The sequence below is a fragment of the Dipodomys merriami genome, unplaced genomic scaffold (genome assembly GCF_024711535.1).
Source record: "Dipodomys merriami isolate MVZ:Mamm:240054 unplaced genomic scaffold, mDipMer1.0.p SCAF_10, whole genome shotgun sequence".
Classification (NCBI taxonomy): Eukaryota; Metazoa; Chordata; class Mammalia; order Rodentia; family Heteromyidae; genus Dipodomys; species Dipodomys merriami.
Genome location: NW_027202271.1, coordinates 16,451,654 through 16,468,256, shown reverse-complemented (window position 1 = coordinate 16,468,256; position 16,603 = coordinate 16,451,654). Strand labels below are relative to the sequence as shown.

Here is a 16,603-nt window from a genome sequence, read left to right as displayed (position 1 = left end):
CTATCAAGACATGCCATCCTGAGAGACTGAGTAGAGACACTCCACGCCAAAGAGACGGCAATTCCATGATGTCCCTGGTGAGGAGAAATGAACTAGAGAAGCAGCCATGAAATAACTTGAGGAAATAGACTCTTAAACCTTCCTGTGGAGAACAGGATCTGATCCATTCCATGGGATACATGCAGAAGTCCCTACTGCATGCAGGAGAATTATGGAGTTCAAACCTCCCTTGAGGACCAGAGCTGGATTTGATGTTCCTGTGCAGGGAACTGCCTCAGGGAAACCACTGAATGTAGTGAAGGCAATTTTTTTGGGGGTCCGGTCGTGGGACCTGAACTCTGGGCCTGGGCCCTGTCCCTCAGCTCTTCAACTCAAGGCTAGCGCTCTACCCCTTGTGCTACAGCACCACTTCTAGCTTTGTTCTTTTTGCTTCTGTGGTGCTGAGGAATCAAACCCAGGGCCTCAGGCATGCAAGGCAAGTGATCTACCACTGAGCCACCTTCCCAGCCCCGTGAAGGCAATTTTTTTCAGAAAAAACTTCTGAAGCAATGTATTGGCTGGTGTAGCCATCTGGATTACATGCATTCTGTGCTGAAGATAGTCATGGGAAATGAATTTGATGCTCAGAAGAACTGGAGGAGAAATATTCTAGGGTAGAGAATACATGGATACACATTCCCAGAGAAGGAGAGCTGGTCCATTCTCACTCCACTAACAACAAATGAAAAGACTTGCATTCCATGTTACGTGCAGTGGAAATTAGACCTTCCATATTCAGTAGCAACAGTGCATTCATTTCATGTTGATAACTGGATTCATAAGGTAAACCCAGGCTGGCAAGGCTTTCCATGTATGGGTGATGGATTCCATGAGGAAAAGAGTCGGAGAAGACACACTCTTTTCTGTACTGGGCTTAGCCCCTGTACTGGGCTTGCTCAGAGCTACAGCACAGGTATTCCATGACAACGAACAGGAAGTAGCAAGGCTCCATGCTGCCAAAAAGTGGAGTTGATGCATACCTTGCTTGCCAAGGAGAATTTCCTATAGCACTTGCCAGCCTGACATGCTGAGCACAGGGATCCCAGCTGGCACACGTAGAGAACATGTATTCCTTGTTGAAGACAGCTGGATGTGATCAAATGCTTCCTGGGAAATATGGCTGGAGGCAAATGCATTCCAAGCCAAGTCCAAACGAAGAATGGTGCTCTAACACACATTTACCTCTCTGAGCATGAAAGCTGCAGACATACGCCATGCAGCGTGTGTGTGTCAGCAGCTCGTATTCTACAAGGTGGAGTCAGGCTCTAGCTTCCTGAAAGGCCTAGATGTCACTCGAGTGAGCAGAAAACCGCTCAGTCACTCTGAGTAGAATGGAGGGAAACAGATCTCATGCTGAGGAGAACAGTAGTAGAAATAGTTTGTGACAGGGAGCATTATGCTACTAAGACTGCATGCTAAAAAATGCTTACCTGGGCACTTACCTTGCTGATGACAGTCGCTTTCAACACGTACCATGCTGAGATCCTGAGTAGAAAGATGCATGCTGAGGAGAACTTGAATAGGTGTATTCCTTGATGAATTCAACTGCTGACTCATCCCCTGCTGACACCTGCTATAAAAGAGATGCATTTCAAACAAAAGAAAATGCAGCAAATCCACTTCACCAGTATTGAACATAACACTGGAGTGGACATTTACCCTGATGATCAGAGCTGGAATACATGGATGATGTCATGCTGAGAAGAACCAAATATTCCATGCTGAATAGAGATGATGCCAAAATATTCCTTTCTGAAAGTATTGGCGAAGATCAGTTTCAGTATATGAAGAGGTGTAAGGCATTGATTCCATTCTGAAAAGATGGAAAGATGCATTTGTAAAGGATGAATGAGAAAGAAGGATAAAGGATTGCATGCTAAAGAGACCCCAGTTGGACACATACCTGAGTAAGGGTTGCTCAGATAGATGGACTGCAGTTCAGAGAGCAGTCCTATATTCCATGCTGAGTACAGAGCGAGATAATTCCATGTCAGACAAACAGAGTGCACATTTTCCTTCCTGAACAAAGCTGGAGTGGATGGTTTTAAAGTTGAGCAGAATTAGAACACTTACATCCCATTCCCCGGAAAGCAGATTTGGATGCATTCCATGATAAGGACACTTGGCACAGATGCACTTCTTGCTTAGTTGAGCAATATGAGTTTGATTCCAGGCCCGGATTTCACATGGACTTTCCTCTGGAGACCTGGAGTAAGACCAGTAGCTCTATTTCATCCAAACCAAGTAGAGCAGGAATAGATTAATTTAGCCTGATGAGAGCCAGACTAGACATATTTGATCCCGAGCAGCTGAGATAAACCAGAAGAAACACATCCCATGCTGAAGTGCTTGCAGTAAAAGATGAGGCTTCAGGAGAGCTGCAGCAGAAATAGTCTATGCTTTTATGCCCTCACATGCAAATTCTTTGTGCATAAAACAAGCACAGGGTACCCACTTAGTGGCAGGGTGTTGTCGAAGCATTCTATACCTTGCAGAGATGCTGAAACTCAATACACCCAAAGGAGAACTAGTTGAGGTGCATCACATGCCTTGGAATACCCCTAAGAGAGCTGGAATCAAAGACTTTCCGGATGACAGACAAAGGAAGAAAGGTTGATAAGGCCAGAGAGTCTCTCTCTCTCTCTCTCTATTCCATGCTGTGATAAACAGAAGATGGACAATTCCACATACTTGACCACAGATGTCGAGCTTGTTTAATGGAGCTCATCGAAGGGTTAAATACTAAACAGAACTATAGGAAAAACAATCCACCTCGACCATGTTTGAAAGCCATGCTTACACATGGATGAGAGCTGGAGGAGACACATTCCATGGATAGGGGAATTGGAGAAGACACATTCACTGCTGTAGAAATCCACAGCGGATGGGTTGCCTGATGTGGAGAGATAGAATACATGCTGATTAGACCTGCAACAGGCATGTCACATCCTGAGTCGAACTGCTGTAGACAGATGCCATGCTGAGGAGAGCTGGGGTAGATGCACTCCATGCCAAAGAGTGCTATACTCCCCAGTTACTTCCTGGGGCATGCTAGTGTGAACACTTTGCTGATGTGAGCTCCTCTCCACAAGTGCCATGAGGGCCTCAGCTTCATCAAGAGCCTCTCTTAATGGAGAGAGATGGAGCCGATGCATTCCAAGATGACCTAACACGCAGCAGAGAGATTCCAGGCTGCAAGATTCAGGACCAGAAAGTGTCAGCAAAGAAGAGGGCTGCTGTAGACAGGACTCATGTTGATGAAAACCTGAGGAGTTGCACTTCTTCCTTTAAAGAAAGGATGTTCTTCATGGAAAAGAGTAAGAGATACACATCCCATGCTAAGGAGAAATGGAGCAGGAACATTCCTTTCTCAAGACAGATAGAGTAAACAACTTGTTCAGTGAAGGCAGATGGAATGTACACATTCCAAGTTCAGGAGGTATGGTAGAATCTCATGCCATGCTGTAAATTCCTGGAGTCCACACATTCCAATGTAACGAGACAAGAGAGTGACAGTCTATATGTTGAGGATTAGTGTAGACACGTCCTATCCTATATGTACACATGTCAACATGCTGAGGAGAACTTTGTTAATAATTACCTACCTGAGGAGGGCTGCATTACACAGATTCCATTTTCAGCACACCTGGAGTTCAGAGCTGCCACCAAAAGCAAAGCTGGAAATGACACTTACCTGCTGAGTCGAGCTGCACTTGCTACATTCCATTCTGTGGACAGCCACAGTAGCTTCATTCCTTCCTGCAGAGACATGAGGGAGACATAGACCATGAGAAATGAGCTCAAGGGGCAGATTTCATTGCTGTGGGCAATGAGAGATAAGATGCAGTACTGCATGAGGATACAGAAAGGAGATGATAACAAATGCTTACCCCAACTAAATGCTGTACTTCTCTAGGATGTTTGGAATAGATGCATTCCATGCCAAGGAGAACAGGAGCACATGTGTCCCATGCTGTAGTTAGGTAGTTGGGCATATTTCCATATTCAGGACTCCTCAATGGGACATTCAAGTTCCTGAAACGAGCTGGAATCGATGATACCAATGCTTGGGAGACTCAAGACGCATCCACTTCATACTCCAGAAAGTAACGACAGGTACATTCCTTGCTGAGCAACGGTATAGTGGATCTATTCCTTGCTAGAGTGAGCTAAAGGAGATGGCCTCCAGTCTGTAGAAACCTGGCCTGGATATTTTCCATCTTCAGGACAACTGAGATAAATGGCTTCCAACTTGAGATATGCTGGAAGAGATACACTGTAGCCTGTGAACTGGATAGACACATTCTACACTGAGAGGCACTGAAGCATACAGATTCCTCAGGAGGAAGGCTGGGGGAGCCCCATTCCTGCTCAGACAGGCTGCAGAACATAACTTTCCTGCTCACGACAATGCTGAAGAGGCCTGGCCCAAAAGTTGGCGGAGACCTATTCCACATGCCTGGAATTGGAGAATATATATTCCACATACTGTCCACTGAAAGAAGTCCTGTAAATGCCAAAAACTAGAGAAGTCATATTCCTCTTGCTCAAAACTGGAGGAGACTCATGACATTCTGATTGAAAAATTTGAGGAGAGACTTTCCACATTGAGTGAAGGTGTATGAACATATTCCAAGTTCGAAGAAAGGTGGAGATACATGCATGGTTTGCTTATCTGGAGTACATGCTCCTGGCAGAGGGATGCTGGAACAAGAGTTCTAGCTTGCTGAATATTGAATCTCACTCCATTCTCACATGGATTGGAGGAGAAGAACTGCAAGCCATGTATGGGTGGAAAGCAAATCTTTCCTAAGTTAGCACCCATGGTGCAATTCATGCAGAGTAGAGGATGAGTACTCACATTTCATGACAAGGAGTATTGGAAACTTTGGCTACAGTGATTCCAAGATGACAGGAGTAGGTAGAGACAGAATCCAGGCAGGGATGGCCTCAACATTTATATTCTATATTAATTTGAGGCATTCTAGACCAAGTATCATTGACGATCCAACTGCATCCCGCAGAATGCCACATTTAAAACTGTTCTTGGTGACAAAAGCTGCTTTCAAGACATGCCTTCCTGAGAGCCTAAATAGAGACACTCCAACGCAAAGAGATGGCAATTGCATGCATTCCCTGGTAAGGAGAAATGAGCTAGAGAAGAATCCTTGAAATAACTTGAGGAAATAGACTCTGAACCCTCCTGAGGAGAACTGGATCTGATCCATTCCATGGGACACATGCAGAAGTCCCTACTGCATGCAGGAGAATCCTGGAGTTCAAACCTCCCTTGATGACCAGAGCTGGATTTGGATTTGATGTTCCTGTGCCAGGAACTGCCTCAGGGAAACCATTAGATGTAGTGAAGACATTTTTTTTTGGGTCCGGTCATGGGACCTGAACACTGGGCCTGGGTGCTGCCCCTCAGCTCTTCAGCTCAAGGCTAGCGCTCTACCCCTGTGCCACATCGCTACTTCTATCTTTGTTCTTTTTGCTTCTGTGGTGCTGAGGAATCAAACCCAGGGCCTCAGGCATGCAAGGCAAGCTCTAACATTGAGCCACCCTTCCCAGCCTCGTGAAGGCATTTTTTTGTTCAGAAAAAACATCTGAAGCAATGTATTTGCTGTTGTAGACATCTGGATTACATGTATTCTGTGCTGAAGATAGTTATGGGAAATGCATCTGATGCTCAGAAGCACCGGAGAAGAAAGGTTTTTGTATCAAGAATACATTGATACACATTCCCAGAGAAGGAGAGCTGGTCCATTCTCACTCCACTAACAACAAATGAGAAAACTTGCATTCCATGTTTTGTGCACTGGAAATGAGACCTTCCATATTCAGTTAGCACCTGCGCATTCATTTCATGCTGATAACTAGATTCATTAGGTCAAGCCAGGCTGGCAAGGCCTTCTCTGAACGGGTGATGTATTCCATGAGAAAAAGATTTGGAGAAGACACTCTTTTCTGTACTGTGCTTGGTCTCTGTACTGGACTTGCTCAGAGTTACAGCACAGGTATTCCATGACAAGGAACAGGAAGTAGCAAGGCTGCATGCTGCCAAAAACTGGAGTTGATTCATACCTTGCTTGCCAAGGAGAACTTCCTATAGCACTTGCCAGCCTGACATGCTGAGCACAGGGATCCCAGCTGGAACACGTAGAGAACGTGTATTCCTTGGTGAAGACAGCTGGATGTGATCAAATGCTTCCTGGGGAAATATGGCTGGAGGCAAATGCATTCGAAGCCAAGTCCAAACGAAGAATGGTGCTCTAACACACATTTACCTCTCTCAGGATGAAAGCTGCAGACATATGCCATGCAGAGTGTGTGTGACCAGATCACATTCTACAAGGAGGATACAGGTTCTTGGTAACTGAATGGCCTAGAGATCAATGGAGTGAGCAGAAAAAGGCTCAGTCACTCTGAGTAGAATGGAGGGAAACAGATCTCATGCTGAAGAGAACAGTAGTAGAAACAGTTTGTGACAGGGAGCACTATGTTACTAAGACTGCATGCTAAAGAATGTTTACCTGGGCACTTACCTTGCCAATGAAAATCACTTTCAACACGTACCATGCTGATTTCCTGAGTAGGAAGTTGCATGCTGAGGAGAACTTCAATATGTGTATACCTTCATGAAGACAACTGCTACTGACTCACCCCGTTTCCACCTGCTACAAAATGGATGCATTTCAGAAAAAGAGGAAATGTATCAAATCCACTTTACCTGTGTTGCACATAACTCTGGAGTGGACATTTACCCTGCTGATTAGAGCTGGAATACATGATGTTCTGCTGAGAAGAACCAAATATACCATGCTGAACAGAGATAATGCCAAAATATTCCATTCTGAAATTATTGGCGAAGATCAGTTTCACTATATGAAGAGGTGTAAGGCATTGATTCCATTCTGAAGAGATGGAAAGATGCATTTGTAAATAGTGAATGAGAAAGAAGGATAAAGGATTGCATGCTAAAGAGACCCCAATTTGACACATACCTGAGTTGGTGGAGCTCAGACAGATGGATTGCAGTTCAGAGAGCAGTCCTATATTCCATGCTGAGTACAGAGCGAGATAAATCCATGTCAGACTATCTTTGCTAAACAGACCTAGAGAAGATTGTTTCACTGCTGATCTGAACAGGAATGTATTCATTCTAGAGGTTTTTGTGCAAAGCACAAGTATATTCCATATTGAGATGAGCTGAGATTTTTGTTTCCTCATCGTGCTGGACTAGATTTGGACTACATGTGTACTTTGCATAGGAAAACTCAAGTACATAAATTTCATTCATAAACAGACCACGTTGAAAAGCATTGCATGACTAGAAGATTGGAGGACATATATTTCATTAAGAAGAGAGCTTTTGGAGACACATTCCATGTTGAGGAGGACTGCTGAAACATTTTGTGCTGACGAAAGCAGCAGTAGAGCTAGAATACATGCATTCCATGTTGAGGAGAGCTGGTGGAGTCTGCAATTTGAAGTGGAGGGCTCAAGCTGTCTTCTTCTCTTTTTATACTAGAAACGATTCCCCAGTGAGCTCAGCAGATTAATTTCTTGCTGAGAACAGGAGCTGACATACTGCATGCAGAGTAAAGCGCTCATGAATGTGAAGAAGGCTTCCATGAGGACAAGGCCTGGTGTGTACACATTGCATGCAAGAGCCCCATTCATCCTGAGAGGAACTGGAATCAACAGATCCCATGATGAGGAGAGCTAAGGTAGATGAACTCCATGACAAAGAGTGATGTATCCACCAGATTCCATACTGGAGAATGAAAAAGTTGACATTTACCTTGCTGAGAAGAACTGATTTCATCTCATGTAATCCTGGGAGCCTCAGCTTCATCAAGAACCTCTCCTCATGAAGAGAGCCGGAGGTGGTGCATTCCAAGCTGAATGGACATGCAACAGACAGATTCCCGCTGCACTCTGATGTACCAGAAACTGACTGTGAAGAGCAGAACTGATTTACACTGGTTTTATGTTGAGGAGAACTTGAGGAGGTACATTCCATGCTGTAAAGAGATGGGAGTAGTGTGCTTCTCTCAGAAAGCAGCAAGTGGCGAAAGATGCAGTAGGAGCATTCCTTACTCAAGACAGCTGGGCAGACATATTTTTCAGTGAAGGGAACTAGATGTCTTGTATTCCAAGTGGAGGAGACATAAACAGGTTTCATGCCATGTTGAAAATAACGTTTCCTCATTCCATCAGGAGAATTTAGAGACACATTCTATGTCTCCCTGAAGAGAATATATTAGACACATTCTATCCTATACAGACACATACTGGAAATGGATGCCATGCTGAGAGTTGAGTTAGAAATTACTTACCTGAGGAGGGCTGCATTAGACAGATTCCATTTGGAAAATAGCTGGAGTATACACATTCTACAAACAGTACAGCCGGAGATACTTACCTTTTGAATAGACCTACACTTGAAGATTTCCATGCTGCAGTCAGTGATAATCGCTTCATTCCATCCTGCAGAAACACAAGTTAACATAGAGCATGAGGAATGAACTCAAGTACATTAATTCCATTTAGCAGACAGACCGAAGTGATCAATTTCATAGTCCTAGTAAAGAAGGAAAAGATTCAATCTTTCATGAGGATACAGAATAGAGATGGTTCCATGCTAAGAAGTGTTTGTCCCAAATAAATTCTTACCTTAAAGAGGGGAGCTGAAATAGATGCATTCCATGCCCAGGAGAACAGGAGCATGTGTGTTCCATGCGGAGGGGAGTGGCAGGAGTTGTTTCAGTGATGAAGAATCCTCAAGGGATTTTATTTTCCGGCTGAGATCTAGAATCTATGGTTGCCATGCCAAAGAGTCTTGGAAGACATCCATTTCTTCGTCTAGGCATCAATGGGCAGAAACATCCCATACCTAGAATAATTAGAGTGTATCTAATCCTTGCTGGAGTGAGCAAAAGGAGGTGGGCATCAGACTTTAATATTTTCTGTACTCAAAGGATCCGGAAAAAATAGATCCCATTTTCAGGAGTGCTGGACAAAATGTATTTTAAAGGCTACAAATGAGTGTAGAAATATTCCATGCATAGAGGTGCTGGTGCAGACACAGTCCACATGAGAAAGGCTGGAGGAGCCACATTTGTGGTGATACAACCAGCAGCAATCCCTTTTCATGACCATCACAATGGAGGAGGTAGACTCCATGCTGGGAAGTCCTGGACTTAACTTGGAATTTGACATACTCCACACTCCCCAAATTGGTGAACATATTCTCCATGCCCAATGTTGGAGGAGACAGTTCCAGGCTGACAAAAGGTGAGGCAAGGCATTCTATATTGAAGGGAGATGGTCGAACCCATTGGATGTGGAGGAAAGCTGGAGAAACACATTGTAGGGTGTGCAGACATGAGGACACACACTCCAAGCTGACAAGTGCTCAAATAAGAGCCTTTCACTGATGAAGAGTGTTCTTTTATACAACCTTCCCAAATGAAGAGACCTGGAGAGTGTCATTCCATTCTCAAGTGGACTAGAGGAGATGGATTGCAGGGGTTGTAGAGCTGGAAGGCTGACACTTTGTAAGACAGCACCTGTGGCTGCAATTCATGCAGAGCAGAGATGGAGTCATCACATTTCATATTGAGGTGCATTGCCAACTTTGGGTTACCTGGATTCCAAAATGACAAATTTGAATAGGTGGATTCCATACAGAGATGGGCTAAAGAAGTTGCATCCCATACTCAGAGTTATTTATAATCAATATATTCTAGGCTAAGTTTCACCGTACAAGCCAATTACATATGCAGGTATGCCACACTTGCACCTTACATTGCTGACAAAAGCTGTTTTAAGGACATGCCATACCGAGAGACTGAGTAGAGAAATTTCAAGGAAAACAGAGTCTAATTGGGTACATTCCAAGATAATGAAAAATGCAGGAGGCAGGATTCCATGCAACATACTGCTGGAATAAACATACTTTACTGAGGAAAACTGGAGCTGATCCAGTCCATGAAAGAAATACAGAAGTCTCTACTCCAGGTAAGAAATCCTGGAGTTGCGATTTACCTTGCTTACCAGAACTGGAATTGAGGGTTCTTGTGTCAAGAACAGCCTCAGGGAAACCAATGCTGAGAAGTTCTGAAGGAGACACATTTCCCATGGAAGGGAACTGAGCAATCGTCATTCCCAGTTGAAGACACCTGCATTACATGCATTTTCTGCTAAATATAGCTATGGGAAATACAGTTCATGCTCGAAGAGCTGGAGAAAAAACAGTTTATGTGGAGAATACATTTATATACATTCTCAGTGAAGAGATGGTTCATTCTTCCATTATTTTAAAAATTGCAGAATAAGCATTCCATGTTTTATAAGGCTGGAAATAAGATTTTCCTTCCTAAGTGAACACCTATGGATGCATTTCATGCTGAGCAGAGGAATTGTACGGGCTGTGACAGTCTGGGGAAACATGCGTAAATGGGTGATGGATTTCTTGATGACAGGAGTTGGAGAAGACGTGTTCCTTTCTATGCCGGGCTTTTTCAGAGCTGCAGTGGATATAATCCATAACAAGCTGCACCGTACTAGATAGACTTCATGCTGACAAAATCTGGGGTTGATACATATGTTGCCAAATGAACTGTCTTTTACACACCCTATGCTGACATCCCAGCTAGGGATCTCCGCTAGGCCTAACTATAGAGTTGGTGCTTTCCTTCATCAAGACCACTGGAGTTGACACATTTCTTCCTGAGAAATCAAGCTGGAGCAAATGCATTCAAAGCCAAGGAGAAATGGGAAATTCACATGCCATGCTGATGGATGCTACAGTAGACACTTACCTTTCTGAGGAGGAAAGCCACAGACCCTTCCCATGCTGATAATAAATCCATCTCATGTGGAATACAGCCAAGTCAGATGTTTTCCAAGCTGGGAAGAGATGGAAAACATTAGTTGTATGCTTTGAAAAAAGTAAACTCATCAGTGTGTAAGAAAGCGTCCCAAAGTGAAAACTTACCTCTCTGAGGAAAACACCAGTTACTGAATTTCATGCACAAGACACATGGAATGCTTGCATCAGTACTGAGGAGAGCCAGAGATGATGCCTTTGACATAGAACAGAATTGCCTATGATAAATCCATGCTAATCTGAGCCATAGGATACAAAGCCATGCTCTAAGGTACTAGACTGCATATGATCTTTTAAAAAGAGGCAGAATAAAGGAAATTTTTGGTGAGGACATGGTGAAGGAAACCAATCCAAACTCAAGAACAAATTCGAGGCTGAGAGGAGCTGGAGAAGGCATAATCCATGCAGAGGTGCATTTCATGAGCAATAGAGCCATGGAGAGATTTCCTTGCTCTTGAGAAAAATTTCAAACCATATATACCATGCAAAGTACAGATCAAGTCATATCCCTGCACAGTGAGGAGGGCTGAAGAACAGAGAATTCATGCTGAGGATAGATGGATTACATGGACTATGTAGATTCCATGTGAAGGGCAGAATAGATGATATGTCTTCAGTACTGATGAAAACTATTGCAAATGCATATATGGTAGACTCTGTAGCACAGAGAACTGAAGTAGACATCTTGATGTGCACAGCTGCTTTTGAAAACACATTGACGAAAAGAATTGCAATAGGTATATTCTTTGTCCAGGCATGGAGTGTTGAAATAAACACTTAGTTTGCTGATTGCTTTCCATACCGAAAACAACATCACAGGACTGAGTCCACAAGAGATATAGTTGAAGCCAGGTACTGGTGGCTCACGCCTGTAATCCTAGCTACTCAGGAGGCTGAGATCTGAATATCGTAGTTAAAAGCCAGCCCAGGCAGGAAAGACTGTGAGACTCCTATCTCCAATAAGCCACCAGAAAAAAAGAAGTGGTGCTGTAGCTCAAGTGGTAGAGTGCTTGCCTTGAGCTGAAGAGCTGAGAGACAGTGCTCAGGCCTGGAGTTCAAGCCCCATGACCAACAAAAAAAAAAAAGAAAAGAAAAAAGAGATATATAGTTGAAGAGGAAGGTAGTGTCCAATAGACAAAAAACACATTGTTTGAGGAGAAGAGAGGTTAGCAATATTCCATACTGTGGAGCCCACTGGTGACATCACTTTGACATTGCAGAAGACTGGAGTTGACCCATGCTATGCTAAATGGATATGCTGCAGATAGATTCTGCATAGCAAAATATATGAGAAAAATCCACCACACAAATAAGCTCCAGTAGATACAATAAACCTGGAGAAGAGTCTGAAGAAATAAATTTCATGCTCTGAAAAGGTAAAGACAAATGTCAGATGATGACAGAGAAAAAATAGGATTTCATGCTAAAGAGAGAACAAAATGACACTCATCTTCCTTCGAAGAACTAGAATAGATAAATTCCCTGCCAAGGAGGACAGTTGTAATTGTAATCCATGCTGAGCAGAATGTAACATACTGATACAATGAGAAAGACCCCTGAACTGGACCTTCACCTTCTGACCAAGCTGAACTAGATGGCTTCAGCACTGAGGATAATTGGAATAAACATACTGTCTTTCCTGAGAGTAGTAGTACACGCTTTTGTGCAGAAAAGAATTACATTGCATTCCCTTTCTGTCACAGCCCTGCCAGCATCTATTATTTTTTTGTTTTCTTGATAATGGCTATTCTAACTGGGCTGAAGCAGAATCTCAATGTTGTTTTGATTTGCATTTCTCTGATGGCCAGAGATGTTGAGCATTTCTTCATGTGTCTACTGGCCATTCTTATTTCTTCTTCAGAGAAGTCTCTCTTTAAGTCTTTAGCCCACTTCTTAATGGAGCGGTTCTTTCTTTGAGCATTTGTTTTTGGGGATTTAATTTTTTGACCTCTAAATATATTTTAAATATTAGACCCGTGTCTATTGTATAGAGAGTAAAGATATTCCAATGTCTGGACTTTCCATTTATCTTGCTAGCTATGTCCTTTTCCAGGCAGAAATGCTAGAGATTAATGCAGTTCCATTTATCCAGCCTTTCTTTAATTTGTTGTGTTTCTGAATCTTAGGAAGTTTCAACCTGTACCAAGAAGCCCTAGTGTTTCCCTCAAAACTTCCTGTAATAGTTTCAGGGGATTGTCTTACATTGAGGTCTTTGGTTCATTGGGAATTGACTCTGAAACCATTCAGGAAATTTGAAAGCAAAGGCAAACCATAGGAATAAAGATATCCCACAAAATTTCTGTTGGCTACCCTAGTTGGCCTGAGTCCATACAAATATTGCTTACATCTCTTAGTAAGGCTTCCACTACATATCTGATTCTAGGAGATGAAGCTCTGCAATTCTACATTGGAAATGGACTTCATCTTCCCAGGCATTCTGACTGACGGCAGGCATCCTAATCTGTACACAATCACTGACCTGTAATGGACTACTGGTCCTTGCTATTACATGGATGTGAGGTTCCAAGTGCCAATGTACCTGCTGCATAGGTAATTCTCTCTAATCCTCACATCAAGTTTCACCCCACAGCCATCTCCTTTGGGGCCCATGCCTTTCTGAATTCTTGGAACTGATGCAATATGGGGCAGAGGTTCTCTATCTTATGATAAGTGTGTGGTTTTGGCATCATCTGAACTACATGATATGCATGGAATCATGTTTCATTTGGATTCTGGTGACCACATTATGGATCCTTACCTCTCTGAGCAGCCTTGGATATGTCACATACTTTTTGCACTATCCCTTCTGCAAAGGCCAGATGACTAAACACATAAACAGTGATATCCTACCACTGCTGAAGCTGGCCTGTGCAGATGCACAGGGTTTGTTGTTACTGATTACCCACTTTCTGCCATTCTGGTCTCTTACATACTAATTCCTCTCCTCAAATGAAGGATGAAATAAAGCCCATATCACCTGCTCTTCTGGCTGTACTTGGGATGCATTAGGGGGTCTGTCATTGTCATGTGTGTCCTTCCCATTTCTATCCATAGGCCCAAACATGACAAGGTCCTCTTTTTCTACACAATGGTCAGCTCAGCCCTGAACCACCTTTTCTATAGGCTGAGAAATAAGGATGTCAAGGGGGCCTTGAAGAGAGTCCTTGCAAAACATATCCTGTCTTCACAACCCAGTGTTTAGGACTTGCTTATTATCATTTCTTCTCCTCATCGAATGAATGCCAGCATATAATCCTCCCTAGTAGGCTCAGCCGGAGAGTTTATATACACTGTTTTTTTCTTGCTGTCATTTATGAGGCACTCATTATTTATACCTGGAAGAAACACTGCATACTTGTGTTTTTGTTTTCCATTTCATAACAAGATTATGAAGAGTTGGTCTAAAATATTTACAAGTCTACCACAACTGAGTTATTTCTAACTGCCTTTGAAATATAAAGAAAACTAAATCTATGTGCAGCTGTGTTTATGAGACTAGGGAGTTTTACGCTCATGATTTGGTTATGATAGAAATTTATCTCATCTCAGAGAAAACAAAAATGGTGTTGAGTCATGAAAACCCCAATCAATTATTTTTATCCTGCCTCTTAAATTTTCTACCCCTTGTTTTCTTGTCTTCTCTTCCTAAGTCATGAACAGGTAACCAATTGAGGGGATGTGTTCGATAGACGGCCATGGAGGAAGTGTCTGCAAACAGGAAAAAGCAAATCTGACCATAACTATTTAGACTGCCCACCTGAACTGTTCAGCCACGCACCCATAGATAAATCCAACTATTGCAGAAAAAAGAATAATTCCTGGAAACATCTGTTCAGCTAGCTTCTGCCCCTTGTAAGCCATCTCTGTGGGGAGCACGCTGAGATATTGCTGCATTAAGTTAGCTAAGGTGGCTGGCAGTGAGGCGAGAGCGAATGACAGTCAGGAACTGCAGAGGTCCGAACAGGACACCTAGAGAGAACTGGCAGGCCAGACAAGCCCCTACCTGCGACTGCCCCGGAAGCCGATGTCTCCGAAGGGCGGGGATAACCCCAGGCCTCACCCTGTGCCATGACCCTTTTGCACTTGCTTGTAGCCTGGCGTCAGGCCTGCTGCTGGGGAAGTGGAGGTGGATGAACTGAGGCATCACGCACCCGTGAGTGGTTCGCCATCAGGGAAACTGGGGCCAGGAGCCCAAGCTCTGGTCCCATAAAGGGTTCTAAGCCGTGCCTTCGCGGATTAACGGCTGCCTGCTTGCACTGCGTCTCCATGGCGACCTACATACACTTTTGAAATTATATTCCATATGTTGCTGTAGCTAATATACACAAAAAATTACAATTATAGCCGGGCGCTGGTGGCTCACGCCTGTAATCCTAGCTACTCAGGAGGCTGAGATCTGAGGATCGCGGTTCAAAGCCAGCCCGGGCAGGAAAGACCATGAGACTCCTATCTCCAATAAACCACCAGAAAACCGGAAGTGGCGCTGTAGCTCAAGTGGTAGAGCGCTCCTTGAGCTGAAGAGCTGAGGGACAGCGCCCAGGCCTGGAGTTCAAGCCCCATGACCGACAAAAAAAAAAAAAAAAAAAAAAAATTACAATTATGTCACTTGCTTATAACCTCAGTTTTAGAATCCTCACACTGACAAGGTATTAAAAAGAAATATAATGATTACCTTACTTATGTAACTGTAAACCTCCTGTTCACCATCTTTACAATAAAGACGAAACTTTTTAAAAATAAAGGTATTAGAATAAGGAAAGCTTTGAATACTTATCTCAGTCTGGTGGGGCAGCATCTATACACCAACATTATACAGTAGATATGTAGGGGATAAAGTTCCATTGCAATATCAAAACATCAGGGGAAAGTATCAGGTGTTTGTTCCAAACACTAATAGCCTCTAGCCTTAGAAAAGTACTTCCCCCAAATTGGGATCATATATAATTAAAACAGAAATAAAACCCACAAAAGTGATGTTGGGCTTTTCTGTGTTAAGGAAATTGATATTGACTGGGCCAAGTAATTGTGAGCTCATTGCACTTGAAGTCTACTCTGAGGAGAACTTCCCATTGATGTCACAATCACACTTTACAACTTTGGGGTGGGGGGAGATGGGGAAGGGATAGGAAAGGGAAACAAAGGAGGAGGCAACAATGCTTGATAAGAAATGTACTCATTATCTTTCCCATGTAATTGGGACCCCTCTGTACAGTGTTTTCACAATAAAAAATAGAAAAAAGAAAACCAGTCTGGGAATTTCACTAGAAATTGCCAGTCTTTTTAAACTGAGTATGATTAAACTACAAAATGGAATTAAAATATAAAATAGAATTGGAAGCTAGGTGCCAGAATCTCATACCTGTAATCCTAGCTACTCAGGAGACTGAGATCTGAGGATTGCAGTTCAAAGCCAGCCTGGGACAGAAAGTCCTTGAGACTCTTATCTCCAATAAACCACTAGAAAACCAGAAGTGGCGCTGTGGCTCAAGCAGTAGAGTGCAGGCCTTGAGCTGAAGAGTGCACGCACAGTACCCAAGCCCAAATTTCAAGCCCCATGACCGACCAAAAAAAAAAAAAAGAAAAGAAAAGAAAAGAAAATAGAATTGGAATGCATTTACATTTAAACAGAAAATCAGATATGATAATAGAGAAGTTTATTGCCTCTGT

The 16,603-nt window shown here is 43.1% G+C and overlaps 1 pseudogene; it reads right to left on the bottom strand.

Annotated features, from left to right (window-relative positions):
- Window positions 1-13,956: 13,956 nt before the first annotated feature.
- Window positions 13,957-15,311, bottom strand: LOC138836827 (signal peptidase complex subunit 1-like; annotated as a pseudogene).
- Between the last annotated feature and the right edge of the window lie 1,292 nt (window positions 15,312-16,603).